Below are 14,336 nucleotides of genomic sequence, written 5' to 3' on the forward strand. Positions count from 1 at the left end.
AAAAGGACCTCGCCATGGGCATCTCCCCCTGATGGAAAGACAACATCAGTATAGGGAGCTTCTCCTGGATGTTGGAAAATCATAATAACATTGTATGAGGACCTCCCACTTTTCTTTCCCGCCTGCTTGGTAACCTCTGTTGGTGCGTCCACTTGCTTGTAGCAACTGTCTAGACTAGGTCCTCCATCTGCTAATAACACGTGCTTATATGTCTTCTCAACTGTACGCAAGGCGCGGACGTAGCATGCCCTAAACTCACCTTGATTTCCTTTAACGCAACCAATTCCCCTCGGAGTTGGGAACTTTAGTGAGTAGTGATATATAGAGGTTATCACTCTCATATATTTCAACAAAGGTCTGTCAATTATGGCATTGTATGAAATATCTTCATTAACCACCATAAATTCCTCCACCTGGGTTGCTAACAGAGGTCCGTCTCCTAAACTCACCGGTAGCTTCACTCTTCCTACTATACATATTGGACCCCCGGTAAAGCCATACAACTCATTGTATGCAGGTGATATTTCCTTATTAAGAAGGCCCATTTTCTGATAACTATCATAGAAAAGTATGTTACAGGTTCTCCCATTATCCACCAGTACCCTGTGTACATTCAAACATCCAATGAAAGCAGTTATAACCAAAGCATCATTATATGGGTGATGGACATGTTCTGCATATACTTCAGTAAAGGTGATATCATCTGCTTCACCTCCAAAATTCCTTGAAGGTCTTCCATTCAAATTATGAACCTCAAAATATGGCTGGTCTCGAGCTTCTCTTGCATACCTCTTTATCAAATTTCGGGATGAATTTCCATGGTAAGGACCCCCAATGATTGTGTTAATGCTCCTTGTCCTGGTAGCACATTCAGGTTCTTTCTCAGCCTCCTTTTTGGTCTTATCGTCCTTGTACTTCCTAGCTTCTTCAGCCATAAATTCTGTTAAGTAACCATTACGTATCAGATCCTCGATGTGATCCTTCATGTGACGAAAGTCAGCTGTATCATGGCCATTGGCATCATGTAAGGCACAATACTTTCCTTCATCTCTCGTCCCTGGTGGCCCTGACCTATATGGCTTCTTGAATATGCCTGCCTTGTCTCCCACCTCAAAGATATGACTGACTGGAGCTTTCAAAGGTGTATATTCCACGTACGTAGCTCATTCCCTTTGCTACGGATAGACATACCCCAATCCCTTCTTGTTTGGGGTTGCATTTACTGTGATGGGAGAAGCCTTATTATCTCGTGGAACCTCTTTATTCGAACCTCCAACAAAGGCAGGTTATTTCCCAAATCCTCTATCCCTGGGGCTGATGGACCTAGCCCTTTTATTCTTGTTCCACGTCCCATTGCCTCCAAAAGAATTTCTCTTAAGGTTCGCCAGTGACTCCTCCACCACCTTCTATATTTCTGCCTTTTTGTATAAGTCATTGAGGGTTTTAGGTTCCTTTCTTTGAAGCTCCTTCCATAGTTCCGTGCCTGGTCTCACCCCAGCTATCCGGAAGTTCATGTAAGTTTCATGCGGAGCTCTCCTTACCTTTGATACGTCAGCATTAATGTTAGTCCCTTAACAATATAGCAAGAATTACAGAAGGGGGGGTGAATGGAATTCTTGAACCTTTTTCTTAAAATAAAAATGTTCAACTCGATTATGGATATATTTGTTTTGATTAGCACAATGCGGAATGTAAACTTGAATGAATCAAAACATAAGTAATTAAAAACAAGAGTCTTTAAAAACTTTCTGGTGGATTTAAACAATTCCACCAGAGATATATTTAATATATCGAGAGGACTCTGTGTGCAGAAATGCCCACAGCTGCTTACACAAATAGAACTGCTAAGAACACAGGAAATGCTAAAGATAGTGATTACAAAGATTTCTCTGTTGTTGTTTCTTAGCTCTCTCTGTTATTTTTCTATTTTCTACTCTCTTGGTTTATATAATACCAAGATTACAAAGTCAAAAGAACTAAATAAATATAAAATCTAACAGTCTTGATTTTTGCTGATTTTCGTCCTCTATTACCCAGTTAATGAGCTTCCACAGTGTACTTGTATCCAACTCAACGGCTGTGTGTCAGCTTTCACTGTTCAACTGATGTTTGAATCTTGATATAATCATCTGTCGACTTTCAGATCATCCGTCGATGACTTAATTGATCATCCGTCGACTGCTATGTTAAACATCCGTTGATAGTCATTTGATCATCCGTCGAAGCTTTGTTAAGCATCCGTTGGTAGCTATTTTGGCACTTGACTTCAATTCACTTATACAGAATTACAAGACATTGCTTATGTACAGTTGATCAACCTATTCTGCATATCTAGTTAAAGTCAACATGACTTATATGCTACTACAGATTCTATACAACGGTGCATACAACACTGTGCTACAAACTTATTATTACATAAGCTACTCACTCGATGGATAATAAGTTAATCATCCGTCGGGACTATAATGAGTTATCCGTCGGGACTGTAATTCTTATCCGTCGAGTGCTACATTATTTCACCAAGTAAAATCTACTTAGTTGTTTTGTTTAGGTAATCATCAAGTACTCAACATATTCACAACAATCTCCCCCAATTTATGTCTACTGGAATTGTAGCCATAAATTAAGAGATACTTGATGATGACGAAACATCCTAAACATATATCTTTAAAGATAAGTAGATAAAATTGAAAGTGCTTCAATTTAAACAAAAATGTACAAGGTTTGGCTCACAGTCTGTTCAAGATGCTCCTCTAGTCTGAGCAGATTTTTTTCTTGTTTCTTGAAGGTCTGGATCTTCTTCCAAGCTTTCTGTTGTTTTCTTCAATTTAATTCTGGAGCTGTCTGTGGAATTCTAATTCATCAGATTCTGAGAGATCTAACATTTCTTGCATTTCCAAGAGAGTCTCATTGCTAGAGATACTCAATTGGTCTTCTAATCTGAAGAATCTTCTCATACCCTTGTCATTCATGAATTCCATCAGCCAATAGGGCCTTAGATGCACTCTTCTCCCTGTGTATGGGATGATAAGAGTTTTGGGTAGTGCATCTTTGGCTCTAACACTCCTTAGCTCTTCAATCTTCTTCAATACTAATCTTCTTGCAGTTACATTGAACCCAAAGTTTTTCTAGAAGGATGAATAGATTTTGATCAACACAGCTTGGCTTTCTTGAAGTATCCTGTGAAGAGGCCACTGAATCTCCCTTCCCCCTTTGTACTTGAACACCAACCTTTCAGGTAGGTTTCTGTATGCATCAATTGCCCTTACCTCATCCAGCTCCTCCGGATAAAGGTTTAGATCTGAGAATTCTTTGATGTCACACAAGTACAGGTAGTCTCCCCTGTTGACCTTGGGTTGAGCTTTGACTACTGACTTGGATTTGAGAGGTGACAGCTTCACTCTCTTGACTGCCCTTGATTTTGTCCTTCTTGGCTTAGTAAGAATTGGCAAGTTGAAGTCAGAAATTGGTAATTTATCCCACTCTATTGGCTCATCCTTTAGCACAATAGGCTCTCCATGTATGTTCCTGTAGGGGTCCACCACCCTTATGTCTTCAAACACCACAGAGGGCTTTGATGCTTGAGTTTCAGCTTGAGTGGATTCCTTTGGAAATTGATCTTCCAATTCCTTGTCTACAACATCCAACTTTCTTTTTGTTCTTTTAGCCAGTTCTTTCTTTCTTGAGAATTTCTTCTGTTCTTCAATCTTCTTCTCTGATTCAGTAGCTTGAGATGGTTGAGAGGGAATTTGTTGAGAAGAATTCATAGCCTGTAGCTTGGCCAAGATAACAAACTGTTCTTTCTTTTGTTTAGACTTCTTTGCATCTAGAGCAGCTTGCCTTTTTTCCTGCTTCAATCTGGCTTTTTCTTCTTTCTTTGCATGAACAAATTGTGGATGTCCAGCTACCACACAAATTTCCTTCCCATTTCTGAATATATTTGCAATTCTCTTTCTTGAGGCTGAATCAGCTGGATCTTTGTAGAGGAGAATAGATCTTGACAGAAGCTTCTTTTCATCAGGCTTGGGTGTCTCATACACAGAATCCATAGGGTTCTTCAAAGATAACTTTGGATAGTTTGCCCTTGGTTTAAGAATTATCTCAGCCTTTGTAGTCTTGATGCAGGAAGATTGTCCTTTCTCCAGATAGTTCATGCTTATCTCATTCACATTGATTGGCTTGACATGAGAGTGATGGATGGCTGACTGATCTGGTTCCTTGACTAATTGAAACTTTTGTTGTATTTCCTCATCAATCTTTTTCCAGATGATCAGAGTCAACTCTCCTTTATCAGCATCTTTCAAATTTGCTGCTGCTGCATTTATAAGATCTATACCATCTGTAACTGGTGGTTTGGAGATAGTAATTAAAGGTACAATTACTTTGCTGATTTGAACTAGAAGTTTCTCCCCCTCAGTTGGTCCTTTCTCCCCCTTACTTGATTCTCTCTCCCCCTTTTTGTTATCATCAAGTGGAGGAGTTAGGCCTTGTGCTTTAGCCAGTTGCATAAGAAGATTTGTCTGAGTCTGTTGATTTTGAAGAAGTAGAGCCACTGAATTCTCAATAACCTGAACTCTGTTCTCCAGCTTGGCTATCTTCTTGTCAGAATCCGATTCTCTCCTTAATCTTAGTAATAGATCATGCATGGTACCATATGGCATTATTGAATCCAGCTTCTCAGAGTTGTATGTCTTTAAGTCAGCTATATCCTTTTTCAACTCATCCACAATGAGATTCTCTCTTGAGTGTTGGATCTTCATTAAATGTAAAGAGTCTAGGTGAGCTTGAAGAACAGCCTTGGTACCAGCATCTGAAGCTTCCTGAAGGGCCTGCTGAATAGCTATCACTTATTTTACCAAAGACACCTCAAATTGCCCTGGTGTAAATTCCTTTGCCCATGCCCATTCAGGTAAACTGAAAGCAGATTTTGGGCCTTCAGCTCCCCCTAAGTTCATGCTTCCATCCAAAGAACCAGAGTCATCATCATCAGAATTTACTCCAAATTCTTCAGATGGCTCTCCAGCTTGAGAAGGCATTCTGTTCACAGCAGCTTTATCTCTTTGAAGAGATTCTGTGGTGTGCACTAGATTCAAAGTCTGCTCTGCCTCCACATTGCCCTGAGCAGCCAACAGTTGATAGGCTGAAACAGGGTGAGTAAAAGTGTCAGCATCCAAGGAAATGTTATCAATTACAGCTTTGTAATGTTGCTGAAATTGTCTTTCCTTTTTAGCATCATCTACAATCATTGAGTCACTAGAAATGGCTGGTTCCATCCTTATTTCTCCAGTACCTGCCTTTCTCTCATATTCTCTCTTTTGTTGCATCAGGGTCTCACCCTGGCTCCCCACCCTCACACCCTCACCTTCACCTACTAAGGTGGGACTCCTCTCACTCACTTTTGCCAATCCTGAATGAATGGATTGCTGAGATTCACTCTTTTCCTCTCCTTTTTCCTGGGAGCAACCCAGCCTCTCACTCAATGCACTCTCCTCTCTCAGTCCTAAGAGTGATTGTATTACCACCAAATCTTCTGCACTTGAAATTATTGAAGTTTGAAGTTGTGCAGAGACACTCGACGGATAAGTGATATCTGTCGGGTGAGAGGTAAAGTTATCTGACGGATAACTGCTGTTAAGCTTATCCGTCGGGATACAATCACTACTCGATGGATGAGTAATATCCATCGAGAGAGTAGAAATGAATGAGGTGGGAAGAGAAACTATTGTTGACTCTGTGTTGATTGAAGTTATTTGAGGCACAGATGTCACAATAGAATCAGAAAGAATTGGCAAGTGAGCCAACAAATCATCTAAAAGATGATGCTCACTTGCACTAGATTTTGGCTTCCCCAACATAGTTAAAGAAGGGGAATCAGGAATTGAAGTGTTTATCATGTCCACTTCCAGTGAGTTAGTTGGTGAGTATTGTGTTTTTGTGGCTTCTATTATAAGAGATTTTGGTTGTGACTCCACATTTATTGGAGTCACATCAATCTGAATTTGAGAAGGTGCAGGGAATGTGTCTTTAGCACCAGTTTGCACTAAGTGTGTGCCCTGTGCATCCCCAGTTGTTTTGGATTTCTTCTTTCTAGTGTAGGTTTGGTGTGAGCTTGTGTCCCTAACCCTCTTGGCCTGTGCTCTTGGATGAGAGCTTTGTTCAATAGCCACATCCTTTTGGGAGGATGCAGCTAGAAGTGAGCTTTTGTCCTTTTTAAGCACTACAGTTTGTTGGGAAACTGCAGTGTGGCTAGGCTTGGATTCACTCAACTCTCCAACCTTATCCTTGGGGTTTCTTTGATGTTCACCCCTTCCCTCACCTATCTTACCCTCCTTCACACTTCCCTCTTTGGTTTTGGTAGATTTTTGAACTGGTACCTTTTGAGAGATACTAGAGGGGGTTTTCTTTGATTTGGATTTAGAAATTGCAGTTGTTTTGGCAGTTTTGGTAGGCAACTGTTTGGTCATTATCACAGATGCCATAGCTATGCCTGAAGTCAAAGAAATAGAAGAAATTATAATAGTTGAGGGTCTGGATGAACTTACCTCACTTACCTGAGGTGTCAGCATTACAGGGAAATAGAACATTGGCACATCCTTGTGATGGTTGGCTCTGTTCAAGTCTGCAATGATTCTCCTCTCTTGAACCCAACAAGCTAATTTGTTATTTGGGTTCTCAAGTTCAATCTCTTGACAAAGATGGTTAGCCAAAAACATAAAAAATCTAGCATAGTAAATATTCTTTCCTCTTTTGGCTAAATCACCTAGTTTAAAACCTAACTCATACACAACAAGGTCACTGAAATTGTAATATTTGTCTGTAACTAGCATGTATAGCATGTTAAGCATGGAAATGTTCACAGAATCAAAATTACTGATTTTTCCAGAAAAGACTTTAGTTACTACATCACACAAGTAACTCCATTCCTTCCTAAGACCTAGTCTTCTAATTTCACTTAGTTTTGCAGTAGGAAGTGCATAGTGAATGGAATTGAGCATATGGACAATATCTGTGTCAGTGTGTGGTGCAGTTACATTATCATCAGGAATCTTGAAACATGCTTTTATTACATCACTATTAATACAGAAATCATTACCTTTGATGGTTAGAGTGATGGTTTTTTCAGTAGAGTTGTAAATTGCTGTTGTCCATATTTCCTCAACAACTTCACAATAAATTGTGGGTGATTCCAGCATGGCAAAACTTAACTTGCAGTTGTGCACGAAGTCCATCATCTTATGATAGTCTTCAGATTGCTGAATCCCCTTATTGACCAAGGTAGTGAAGTTGTTCTTCTCATAGATGAACCCAGTCTGTGACATGATCTTAACTACGGGTGCCATTATTAGAGAAGAAAAGCTTGAAGAGAAAGAGGATTTTTGTTTGAGAGAGAATGAAGTAACACAGTTGAATTTGAGAATGATAAAAGAAAATGATTAAAATGAAATAAGCTTTTATACTTTTCTCAAAATCAACTGATAAAAATAATAAAGAGAAGTAAATTACCCAATAGAAATTGTCTAAAATAGCCGTTTTAAAATAAACTGTAAAAATTCTACCCATTATCCGTCATGTAATGCTTACAAACTGTAAGTATACTCGATGGATAATGTTCAGGGAATTAACGGTTAAGATTTAGACACTTCGACGGATGAGGATAAGTTGATATCCGTCGAGCTTTAAAATACTCCAGAAAAGTAATTGATTTTTATTTACAATTTGTATATCGACGGATGACTCAACTCGATGGATAATGGTCATCCGTCGAGATGCAAATTTTGACTTAGCCAAAATTTTCATCCAAGACTAAAAATCAGTTAAATTTCTGGCTACCTTTCAACTTGCAAAATAATTCAGATAAATTCAAGAGTAATTAAGCATACCTAACTCACTTACCAACCTAGAAAAGGTGGATTCATCCAGTGGTTTGGTAAAAATATCTGCAAGTTGCTTCTCACTTGGAACAAAATGTAACTCTACAGTACCATTCATTATATGTTCCCTTATGAAATGGTACTTGATGTCTATATACTTTGTCCTTGAATGTTGCACTGGATTTTCAGTGATGGCAATTGCACTTGTGTTGTCACAGAAAATAGGAATCCTTTCAACTTGCAAACCATAGTCTAGTAATTGATTTTTCATCCATAAAATCTGTGCACAGCAACTGCCAGCAGCAATATATTCAGCTTCAGCTGTAGAAGTAGAAACTGAATTTTGCTTTTTACTGAACCAGGACACAAGCTTGTCTCCTAAAAATTGACAGGTTCCTGTTGTGCTTTTTCTATCAATTCTGCAACCTGCATAATCTGCATCTGAATAACCAGATAGATCAAAACCAGAATCTCTAGGATACCAAATGCCAAGGTTTGGTGTTCCTTTGAGATATCTGAAAATTCTCTTAATAGCTATCAAATGAGACTCTCTAGGATCAGCCTAAAATCTAGCACACAAACATGTAGCAAACATTATATCTGGCCTACTAGCTGTTAAGTACAGAAGTGAGCCAACCATACCTCTATAACTTGAAATATCCACAGACTTTTCAGTAGTGTTTAGTTCAAGCTTAGTTGCAGTGGTCATGGGAGTTTTTGCAGATGTGCAATCCATTAGATCAAACTTCTTTAAAAGATCAAAAATATATTTAGTTTGACTAATGAATATTCCATCACTAACTTGCTTAACTTGTAAACCAAGAAAGTAAGTTAGTTCTCCCATCATACTCATTTCATACTTGCTTTGCATCAGTTTGGCAAAGTTTTTACAAAGTTTTTCATCTGTAGAGCCAAAAATAATATCATCTACATAAATTTGAACAAGTATGCTAGAGCCATTCACATTTCTAAAAAATAAAGTTTTATCTACAGTACCTCTTGTGAAGTGATTTTCCAAAAGGAACTTTGATAAAGTGTTATACCAGACTCTAGGTGCTTGCTTCAGTCCATAAAGTGCTTTCAGTAGATAATAGACATACTCTGGGAAATTTGGATCTTCAAAGCTAGGAGGTTGACTTACATACACTTCTTCCTCCAAATCTTCATTCAGAAAGGCACTTTTGACATCCATTTGATAGACCTTGAAATTGGCATGGGCTGCATAGGCTAAGAAGATTCTGATGGCTTCAAGTCTTGCAACAGGAGCAAATGTTTCATCAAAATCTATTCCTTCTTGCTGACAATAGCCTTTAGCAACCAATCTTGATTTGTTCCTTACTACTATGCCATTTTCATCCATCTTGTTTCTGAATACCCATTTGGTGTCTATTGGATTCTTTCCTGTAGGCTTGGGTACCAGCTTCCATACTTTATTCCTTTCAAATTGGTTTAGCTCCTTCTGCATAGCTACAATCCAATCCGGATCTAACAAGGCTGCTTCTACCTTCTTTGGTTCTTTCTTAGACAGGAAGCTGCAGTATAGATATTCTTCTTGAGTTGCTCTCCTGGTTTGAACTCTGGAAGAAACATCACCAATAATCAGTTCAAAGGAGTGATCTTTTGTCCATTTTCTTGGTTGAGGTAGATTAGCCCTAGATGAAGAGACCTCAATGTTGTCTTGATGTGTGATTGAGTTTTGATTGCTAGAAACTCCCCCTGAGTTTGTGGATCTTTGATTTGAGATTGGGGTGCTTTCTATGGGTGATCTGCCTTGACTTCCTGCTCCTTTTGATAACCCGACGGATGGTGAATTTTGAGTACCGATGGATGAGGCAGGTTGTCTTCCGACGGATAATACAGATTGCCTTTCGACGGATGAAGCGTTATGTAACTCGACGGATGTTGAGTTTTGTGCTTCATTTGTGGTAGATTTATCTGCATTATCCTTAGACACTGTTTCTTGATCACTCTCATCATCACTTTCATCACTGACCATCTCAACATTGTCGAATTTGAGACTCTCATGGTAATCTCCATCTTTTAGTCCTTCAATCTTTTTATCATCAAACATAACATGTATAGATTCAACAACAATGTTGGTTCTTAGATTGTAGACTCTATATGCTTTACCAACAACATATCCAACAAAAATTCCTTCATCTGCTTTAGCATCAAACTTCCCATTTTGATCAGTTTGATTTCTCAGAATATAGCATTTACAGCCAAAGACATGAAGAAAGTTTAGAGTTGGATTCTTGTTCTTGAACAATTGATAAGGTGTCATGCATCTTGCTTGATTAATCAGAGAGATGTTCTGAGTGTAGCATGTAGTATTTACAGCTTCAGCCCAGAAGTATGTTGGTAGTTTTGATTCTTCAAGCATTATCCTTGTAGCTTCAATAAGAGATCTATTCTTTCTTTCCACTACTCCATTCTGTTGTGGAGTCCTTGCTGCTGAAAACTCATGCAAGATTCCATTTTCCTCACAAAATGCTCTCATGACATAGTTCTTGAACTCAGTTCCATTATCACTCCTGATTCTTCTAACTTTGAAATCAGGATGATTGTTAACTTGCCTTATGTGATTGATGATGATTTCACTAGCCTCATCTTTGGACTTTAGGAAATAGGTCCAAGAGAACTTTGAGAAATCATCTACAATTACTAGGCAAAATCTTTTCTTTGAGATTGACAATATATTGACTGGTCCAAACAAATCCATGTGAAGCAGTTGTAGAGGCTCTTCAATTGCTGAATCAAGTTTCTTCCTGAATGATGCTTTAATATGCTTCCCTTTTTGGCAGGCATCACACAGTCCATCCTTTGTAAACTCCACCATAGGAATGCCTCTAACTAGCTCTTTCTTTACCAGCTCATTCATGGTCTTGAAGTTCAAATGAAATAGTTTCTTGTGCCATAGCCAACTTTCATCTTGACTTGCTTTACTGAGAAGACAAGTTACAGATTCTGCTTTAGTTGAGTTGAAGTCAGCAAGATACATATTTCCTCTTCTCATACCAGTGAGAACCACTTTGTTGTTTAGATTATTAATCACAACACAGGTTTCTTTGTTGAAGGTTACTGAGTTGCCTTTATCACAAAGTTGGCTGATACTCAACAGATTGTGTTTGAGACCATCCACTAAGGCAACCTCTTCAATGATGACATTGTCCTTTGAAATCAAGCCATATCCCACAGTATAACCTTTGATGTCATCTCCAAAAGTGATACTTGGGCCAGCTCTCTCTTCAAACTCTGTGAGCAGGGTAGAATCACCAGTCATGTGTCTTGAACAACCACTATCCAAGTACCAAAGATTTCTTCTATTTCCCTGCACACATCAAAATTAAATCAAGTTGATTTTGGTACCCAAGTTTCCTTGGGTCCTGCCTTGTTAGCTTTCTTCTTCTGTTTCTTAGGTCTTAACTCATTTGACTTAGGAATTTCAGATTCTTCCTTAGTCATTTGGGTTAGGGCCTTTGAAACCACTAGATGCAACAGAATTATCATGCATGTTATGGCTAACAGGAAATGGCATGCTTGGTGCAAACATGTTATTCCAGTAAGGCATGCTAAATGGCATTTGAGGCATATTGTATGCAGCATAATATGGATTAGGTGCAAATGGCATATTAGCAAACTGTACATTCATGTTCTGTGTAGGCATAGCATTAACAGGCATGGGAGGCATGGCATTCATGTTAGAGAATTGAGGCTGAACAGACATGGGAGTAGGCATGGCAGATTTGCAATTAACAGACAAATGATTTACACTACCACATTTGACACAGATTTTTCTAGGAGCATATTTGTCAGGTGTGTAGTTATTATGTTTGTTAATCCCTACTTTACCATTCCTATTGTTTTTCCTTTTAGTCTCTGTTTTTACCTCTATCTTCTCAAGTCTGTCACTTAACTGTTTGATAGTCATGTGATCAACATTAGCCTTCTTCCCTTTCTTGGCTTGACTTGACTCTCCTGAAACAAAGTTCTTGGAAACAGACCCATACTTTTCATTTAGCTTGGTTAATTTGGCTTTGCTAATGGGTTTGCTCACAGCCGACGGATGAGGATTTTTATCATTCGACGGATAACACTTTTTGTTATCCGACGGATAGATCTCATCGTCCGTCGTGTCTACATCTGTCAGCAATCCATCTACCAAAATAGGTTCTAGTTTCTCCTTATTCTTTTTCCAGGCTTCATCACAAAAAGACTCAATTCCTTGAACCTTGGTGATTTGAGCATGAACATCTCTGGATATTTTCCATGCTTTAATCACCTCTTGTTCACGATCGAGCTGCTTCTTTAAAATTTCTTCCTTTTTCAAAGACTCGGTTAATTCCTCCTTGGCAATTCTACACTCAATTTTTAGTTTCTCAAACTCAATAAACTGAGATTCAAGCACATTATTCCTCTCACTCAAAAACAAGTTGTTTTCTTTGATTTTAGCATTTTCTTTAGTGAGGGACTTAAGTGTAACACGCAAATGATACAATTCTGTAGACATGTCATTTATTGCATCATTACACTCAGCTTTAGATAAATGTGCAAGGTTTGTAGTGATTACCTGATTACTTGAGAAACTTGTCTCTGTTTCATCAGACTTGGCCATAAGGGCTAGATTGACATAATTGACATCCTCATCTTCATCCAAACCATCAGCTGCCCAGTCATTCTCTTGTGTAATAAAAGCCCTTTCCTTCTGTTTGAGTAGATCAAAGTATTTTTGCTTATAATCCACAGACTCAAATCTTTTCTTACTGGAATCTGACTTTCTACACTCATTTGCAAAATGCCCTGCCAAGCCACATTTGAAACACTTGAATTTTGAGTTATCCACCATGTTTCTATTTGGCTTGGCAGCTCCAAAGTTCTTCTTGAACTTGAGCTTGGCAAATCTTTTTGAAAGGAATGCTAGGTGCTCATCAATGTCCTCCATGTCATCTTGGCTCAATGAATCTTCACTTTCTGCAGCTAGCCCTTTACACTTGCTTTCACAGGCCTTTGAAGTTGATTCCACAGCTTCCATCTTCACTTCCTTCTCCTTTTCCAGTTTAGCCACTAGTGCAATGGATCCTCATTTCTTCTTTCCTCTCTCCATTCTTTCATCCTGCTCTATCTCAAGCTCATAGGTCTTCAGAATGCCATACAGTCTCTCCAAAGTAAACTCCTTATAATCTTGTGAGTTTCTCAATGAGACTGTCATTGGTTTCCATTCCTTTGGAAGAGATCTGAGAAATTTCAGATTGGAGTCTTTAGTCTGATAGACTCTTCCATGCAATTTAAGAGCATTTAGTAGCTTTTGAAATCTACTAAAAATGTCAGTGAGTGACTCACTTTCTTCATTGTAAAAATGCTCATATTGCTGAATCAGGAGCTGCATTTTATTTTCTCTTACTTGCTCAGTACCATCACAGATTATCTGTATTGTGTCCCAAACTTCCTTGGCAGTCTTGCAGTTGATGATGTTATCAAACATGTCTGCATCAACACCATTGAACAGAATGTTCATGGCCTTTTTATCTTTCCTGACTTGTTCAATATCAGGATCAGACCATTCATGCCTTGGCTTTGGAACAGATGGTTCATTTCCTGTTGCAGCTCTCATTGGAACATGAGGGCCTCTTTCTATGCAGTCCACATAGGCCTTATCTTGAGAAAGCATATGAAGATGCATCTTTACCTTCCAATGATAGTAATTGTCTTTATCAAGAAAAGGAATCTTGACTCCAACATCTTTCTTGTTCATCTTGCTGAATTGTTTTGATCTTTAAACTCTTTGTTGATTAAGAGCCTGCTCTGATACCAATTGTTAGTCCCTTAACAATATAGCAAGAATTACAGAAGGGGGGTTGAATGGAATTCTTGAACCTTTTTCTTAAAATAAAAATGTTGAACTCGATTATGGATATATTTGTTTTGATTAGCACAATGCGGAATATAAACTTGAATGAATCAAAACATAAGTAATTAAAAATAAGAGTCTTTAAAAACTTTCTGGTGGATTTAAACAATTCCACCAGAGATATATTTAATATATCGAGAGGACTCTATGTGCAGAAATGCCCACAGCTGCTTACACAAATAGAACTGCTAAGAACACAGGAAATGCTAAAGATAGTGATTACAAAGATTTCTCTGTTGTTGTTTCTTAGCTCTCTCTGTTATTTTTCTATTTGCTACTCTCTTGGTTTATATAATACCAAGATTACAAAGTCAAAAGAACTGAATAAATATAAAATCTAACAGTCTTGATTTTTGCTGTTTTTCGTCCTCTATTACCCAGTTAATGAGCTTCCACAGTGTACTTGTATCCAACTCAACGGCTGTGTGTCAGCTTTCACTGTTCAACTGATGTTTGAATCTTGATATAATCATCTGTCGACTTTCAGATCATCCGTCGATGACTTAATTGATCATCCATCGACTGCTATGTTAAACATTCGTTGATAGTCATTTGAT

Source organism: Apium graveolens, chromosome 6, assembly GCF_009905375.1.
Source record: "Apium graveolens cultivar Ventura chromosome 6, ASM990537v1, whole genome shotgun sequence".
Taxonomy (NCBI): domain Eukaryota; kingdom Viridiplantae; phylum Streptophyta; class Magnoliopsida; order Apiales; family Apiaceae; genus Apium; species Apium graveolens.